Source organism: Adelges cooleyi, unplaced genomic scaffold (assembly GCF_023614345.1).
Source record: "Adelges cooleyi isolate 19-005CV unplaced genomic scaffold, UGA_ACOO_1.1 ACOO_flye_CR_arks_rails_tigmint_CR_PRNA_0, whole genome shotgun sequence".
Classification (NCBI taxonomy): domain Eukaryota; kingdom Metazoa; phylum Arthropoda; class Insecta; order Hemiptera; family Adelgidae; genus Adelges; species Adelges cooleyi.
Window position 1 is genome coordinate 433,002 of NW_026095750.1, and position 7,338 is coordinate 440,339.

Sequence of the window (7,338 nt, forward strand, 5' to 3'; positions counted from 1 at the left end):
AAATTTCATAAAGATTTGTGATACAACTAATTTTTGTACAACCAGTCAATAAAAGTGTTGATTTTAGAATTTATTAAAATTAATGTTTGACATATTACAACATCAAATATAAATAAAATGAAGGTAATTTCATCTCTAACACAAGCTTTTACAGGCTCTTAAAGACTGTGCGAAAATTGTGTAATTACTTTGGTTGTTATAGAATTCAGGATCAACAATTCCTGTAACAAATACATTGAATGTCATTATGCAGTTAATAAAATCCGGTAAAGGAAAAGTGGACGGCAGTATAGAGGTACATTTGAATAATACTGATAAAATTATTTTCAATGTGCTGAAAATATCGAAAATAAAATATATACTATAAATAGTCATCCTGATTAAAGTTTATTGTGTTGTGTTTTCAGTATACTATTCTCACTGTTTTTCGAAACAATGAATTTACTTGAGCTTCATTCGTTCAAGTACGAAATAATGTATTCAATGACAAATAGTTTTACACAAAATAAATTGTATTATTAGGTATGTATTTTATAATATGTAATAAATCAAATGAAGCAAATTTCACTCTCTTAAACACGCTTTAAAGGCTATTTTCGGCTATAAAAAAAATCGCAATTACTTTGATTTATATCAATAGGTAGTTGAAGATCTGTAACCAAATACATCAAACATCAAATCATTTTGCAGTCACTCAAAAACAGAGGTATGAAAATAAAATTGTATATAAATATTAAAACTTATTCCTAATAACAACATTTGAATAAACGGTTTTTATAATATATTTTGAATGATTATCAAAAGCTTAAGCATAAAACATATTGACTTTTTGACTTTAAGCTTTTAATCGTATTTTTACAATTGTTTTATGAGAAATACAAATATATGGTATATGATTATAAATTTTTTTAGTTTTATATTTACTTGATGCAATAACTAACTCTCGTCGAAACAAAAACTGCCAAAATGCGCATTCTAAAATTAAAAACAAAATACATTTTAATGCAACTAAATATTTTTTATGAACATATCAATAGATACACGATTGTTTTCAAAGCATTTATAAATAATGAATATGCGTTAAGTATATCAAAATATAAAAATTTTAAAAATGTGGTTACTTTTCAAGCCGTCAAGGTTATATATTTCTGAAATTAAAACAAAAAATGTGTTTGCCCAAAGATTATTATTAAACAACAGTGTGGATAAACGTCCATAAAGTACAATAACAATAATTAATACCCGGTAGTGCGATGACATATTCCGTTTTTTCTGAAATGAACATTAGATATATTTAATATGACTATTGAAACTGCATTTAGTTTTCTATTTTTTTTTATAAATATCAAGACGGATCTCAAGGTAGAAAAAAAACATGTGATTAGTAAATCAAGAGAAATGTGATCCACTGTATATACAATACATGATGAGAATCTCTTTGGAAAATACAACAAGAATGAAGTATTACAAATATTTTCATAAAATTAAAATAAAAACTATTACCCGGTAAAGCGATCATATAATTAAGTTTGGCTGAAATTGACATTAAAATATAAATTAATGATATCGGATTTGGTTTGCAATTATAAATTATTACATTATATAATTATAAAGACTAGACACGGCAGCATATGAAGCCACCACATCCTCCTCACCACAAAAATCCAGACATTAACCTCACCCGAAACTTTTAACATAATTTACCACGAAATAATGGAAAAATGGCAAATTTTTTGGCTAAACCTTCCTCTTTCCAATAAACTTAGAAATGTAAACTAAACGTTAAAAAATTGAAGTACCCCCCTAACATTAAAAGAAGAGATGAAACAAACATCACCCGAGATAAAATAGGCTCTCACCTAACCCATGCGTACCTTATCAACAAGGAACCAGCACCAGTATGCGACACTTGCAAACAAATATTATCGATAGAACACATAATCATCAACTGCCCCAAATATAGAGAAGCACGAAAGAAACTCAACAATCCTCTCACACTTCACCAATCATTCAAAGAAGAAAACACCACTGAAATCATCAAATTTTTTCACAATGTAAATATAAATCATAAACTATAAATATCATGTTATTCTAATTCCTAAATTTATTGTACATTAACTTCTAGGCTATAACTGAAGCCTTTACCATTAATAAAAAAATAAAAAAAATTATTAAGACTGTCAGGAACTATCAGAGAGAGATAGAGAGAGAGAGACTATCAGGACAAATAAGACAGATCCTCCAAAAAAGGTGGGAATATAATAAGGGTGTACACATTTTGTTTGTGGATTTAAAAAGAAAAGCATATGATTCTATTCATAGAGAAAGCCCAATAAGGGATACTACGGATTAGAAAAAGTACTGAAATCTAGGACCCTCCTTTAAAATTAAAAAAATAAGGATATACATGACATTACTACGACCTATTTGCCATTACGGTTCTGAGACGTGGGCACTGCGAAAAGCCGAAGAACTGAGACTAGCTGTATTCGAGAGGAAAGTACTAAGAAAAATACAAGGACCACCGGTCTTTGATAGTCAAACAAATGAATGGAGAAAATTACATAACTATGAACTCCAAATGCAGTTTCAGAGACTTGATTTAGTTAAGGGGGTCATAATCACTCATTTGGGCGGGCCATGCCTGGCGTAAGCTGCCTGCCTAGTTAGGCAGGTGATGGAGGAAGAGCCTAAGGGAAAAGACCTTTAGGGAGGCCCATGTTAAGGTGGAAAGACTGTGTAAAGAAGGATATGAAAACGATAGGACCAGAAATCAGATAAAGCTGCGGAGGACAGGGAAAGATGGCCAGATTTGTATTTAGCGGTATGGTCTTAAGGGCCGGAACCAATGGAAAAGAAGAATAAGAAGAATATGATTATAAAGTAGAAGACGAAGGTTAAATAGAACGAAAATGTATTAATAAATAGAGAAATTTTATATGTTTTGTTTGAACTAGGGAATCTGTATGAAAACATAATGGCTGATTTGCAGCGTTGAGAATATATTATAATATAACAATCATACGAGGTTCACAAAGCTAACATCAGTGTTTTTTTTTTATAAAGATTCCATTTAGATTTCGCAGAGAAATGTAATATTCATATCAATTATCAATTGCATAAAGATACATTTTGACATCGATATGTCTTATGAATTAATAGAGCTGATAGTGGATCAGATATACTAGATTGCATGACATATCCATGTACTGATGTATCTGCATAAAGTGTGGATATTCTTAACTTTTTTAAAATATTTTTTCTACTTCTATCTTTATTTTATTATTATAATAATCATAACTACTGAAAGGCTCGTTGAAAGTGCGATTATTAACTTCCATCGTTCTAATTGCACGCTCCAATCCATCTAGAATAAACAAATAAAGATTCGTGCTTTACTAAAATATTGAAACAAAATCAAATTAGGTACCTGGTGCACTTTTCTTAACAACTAATAGAAACTATGTTAAATGTATAAAAATCTTACCTAATCCAGAACGTTTGATGGCTAGATCTGTATTATAATTTATTAAAAAAAAACGTACAAAAACATAGCATTATAAAAGACTTAAGAAACATTTATTTTTTCTAAAACAACAGTGTTACTGACTTGTAATTAAAATTTCCATTTTACAATCCGCTGTAAAAAAAAAGTAAGAACTTGATTTTTTTTTCAAATTTATAACTACAATTTAACATGGTTATTGTGAAACAAAAATTAATTTATTACCTTCATCATCTGCCGAAACGCTTACAATGGCATATGATATTAAAAAACAGAAAAGATTCATTTTTATCTGCAATTAATAAAAAATATAAAAGTGATTAATACAAATGAGTCCAAGTTAAATAATGTATGAATGTTTTAATGGTAAAGTAATATTTTCTATAAGAATTGATTATTAGTAAAAATTTGATATTTGTTTATGCGACTTGTAAAAATCTTGGAACTGTTAATAAAATTATATTAATTGTTGTTATACGCGTTGACTTTTGTATGATATATTTTGTAATGTCTTTTGCTGCATTCTTAAAATGATAAAAGAGCCAATAAATTAGATTTATTATTTGTAAAGTTAATGGAATGATATTTATCAAACATTTTGCTGTGTTGTTAATTTAAATAATAGAGAAAAAAATGTATTATTATTATACTGTTATAATTTATCTAATTAATTTGTGTTTATGTAAAACAGTTGAAGTAAATAAATCAAAGAATATTGTAATTGTTTATTAAAGAAAATTCGGTAATGATCCGGTTTGATTCTGATACTAAATAAAAAGAATATTTCTAAAATTGATATATCTTGTGTGGATATTGTATTTATATTTGTGAAAAGTTTAGACACATAGAATTTTGTTTGGACATAGCCAAAAATATGTATTCATTATCATTATTTTTATTAAGTTTTTATATTTGTGAAACGATTTTGTCGTTGTGCTTTGTAATTGCAAATACAAAAGTGTTTTTATAAATTATATAATGTATATACTGCGGCTATATAACGAGAAGTTTTCCAATGAGAAATAGATTTTGATGACATTCATGTACTTTTTTTACAGACAAATCGCGGCAATGCAGCTGTGTCGAGGGCTGCGACGAACTTTATTTGAACTTTATTGTCATGGTATGGTTTGACCAGTACAATTTTGAAAAAGTCTTAGGCAAATCACTGCTGTTAAGAATTTTTGCTACGGCGATGTGGCTGGTCGGAGACCACGATAGCTTTAAGAAAAACGTTTGAACACTAAGTCTGGTTGTAGTGTTTTAGAATTTCTACAGCGGCGATGGAGCTGATCAAAGACCACGACAGTATTGATAATGTTTTTGGGTGTGATGGACGCTTTTTTTTTTTAGATATGAGTGGTTTACAGTATTACAGTATATAATTTATAATTATGATCATTTATTGTGATGTTTCTCCTGTATGAACAAAATAATTCAAATTATTTTTAAAAAAATGTTCAATACTAATTATACATGTTATATGTATATATTTTTTTTTGTTGAATGTACGGCTTTATTCTATTGATTAATTAAAATTATGATTTTCTAAGTGGTATTTGTTATTTGTTATTTTTTTTCTCGAAAATAGTAAGAATATGTATATTGTTGGGCGCCAATTGTAATGGAAAGAGAAATAAAAAAAAACAATAATCATTATACAAAATAGATTGAATAATAATGATATATCAATTATAGATACTACAAGATGCATATCAGTCTTGTACCCATATCACAATTTATGTACCTATGACAGAATATATTATGTTAAGATCAAAATTAAAATAAAGTTTCTATTAAATTGCAAATACAGGAAAAACAAAGAATATCCTAATTTTAAAACATGCAAAAACCACTTGGACTTAATTTTCAAAGTGAATAATACATTTTTTTTGAGAATTCAATTTTTATTTACTGTAAAATAAACTAGTCTCCGGTGTAGAATAAGTTATTTTTCAAAAAAAACTTTATTATTTACTTTTTAAATCAAGTCAAGTTAAAATAAACTTGGTTTTTGCATGTTTGTAGTTTTCACATTTTTTAAAATTATGATGAAAAATCCATGTTTTTTTTCTTTACGTTTTTATACACTAAGATTTTGCGAGGTATTATGAAAACGGTTTTAAAAATGCTTTTTTTTCCTACACCCTATATAGAGGTACACATCAGGCCTAATAATGAATAAATTCAAAATACAGAATTCCTTTCAAAATGTAAATTGTGTAAAACGCTGTTAAGGTCCGACACAAAAATAACTAGCTACTCAAAATCCTTATAACGGTTTTTTTTTTGTACAATATAACTTGACAAATTTTAGGGTTTGATAGAAATACTTACTAGAATTGTTGAGCTGAACGAATTTCTTGGACAAAACTTAATCGACTAAATCCGCTATTAAAACTAAATGTTTTTCTTGCGACTTATCGATGGGCTTATAATTCGACCGTAAATTCAGAACCTAATGGGTGTTTAGTGGTTACAGTGTAACTTCATTTATTTACACTGCTAGTTCATTTTTTTTTCTTATATTATTAATCTTTTATTAAAACCCAACCCACGAAAATGAAAGAAAGTAAGTTCATAGAAAACAAATTAAAATACGCTTGTAAGGATATTCGTTTTAATTTTAAATAATATGCAAGTCAACTATTGCAATGCGTTTGTCAAAAGTAAATTTAAACGTTTTTTTCAAATAATGCCTTTGTAGCTTTTCTTTCAATAGTAGTTACACAGATATTTGTTAAATGCCTTAAAAATGTTATTTTTTATTTTAACGTATTTAAAATCTTGTTAAAATTTTAATATAAATAGACAAAAACTGTTATAAATCAGTAAATAATTACTAAATTACTCATTAGTTATTTTTTAGCTGCTTTAACAATATTATTTATTCATATTCATATTTGTAAAAAGATCGTGATGCAAATATATTTTATAATCTTCTTACGAAAATAATAAAAACATTTTAGTTGGCATCTTTATTTGACAATCCCCCACCCCCTTCCTGTCCTTAAATATTTCTTGGCGTCGATCGTGCACATTTATAATACCTGCAATGTGCGGTTATTAGTTTTTGCCTCGATAAAAAAAAAGTATGGTTGCATGTTTTTTTAATCAATTTTTTTCCGCTGCTCTAGTCCATAAAATATGCTATAATAGTTTTGAATTGCACAACTATCCGGACATCATATTTTTTAAAAAATGTTTATACACTTTTGTACTTATTATCGGTACTCGAGCGAATATTAGGTGATGATTAAAGGAACAGGCCGATTCAATGTACCACGTTTCTGGGGACGCTATTAAACATTTTCACTATTGGACCTTTGAGTAATAGAGGGGAAATAATCGATATAATGTAATGTATTGGAGCATTCCACGCCAAGTGTTCCGACCTAAAAAATGTTTGGTCTTTGATTCCGATGAAACTTTGTTAAATTGTTATACTATCTTAGGACATTGTCAATGTGAAATGAGGAGCGGTAAATATGACTGGTTGCCGAGTTACAGGATTTTCAAATTTCGGACTATTTCTTTTAATTTTTACACAAATAAAAAAATGGTCGCTCGGAGTTAAAAACAAAATACGTTATTTAGAATTAACGATAAAAATATTTTAAATTTCGTCAACCCATTTTTTACTACAAAAAAAAAAATCGATTTTAAAAATATTTTTGCAAATTGTGTTCCTTGGATATTTAAGTGAACATTTACTATATAAGCACTATTATTTTAAGTGTTGGGAGCTTTTGCCGAGGTTATGTTCACCTTAGTAAGTGACTTGCCATTAAGTATTTATAGGCTTCAGTTTTGTAAATTTAATTAAATTTTTA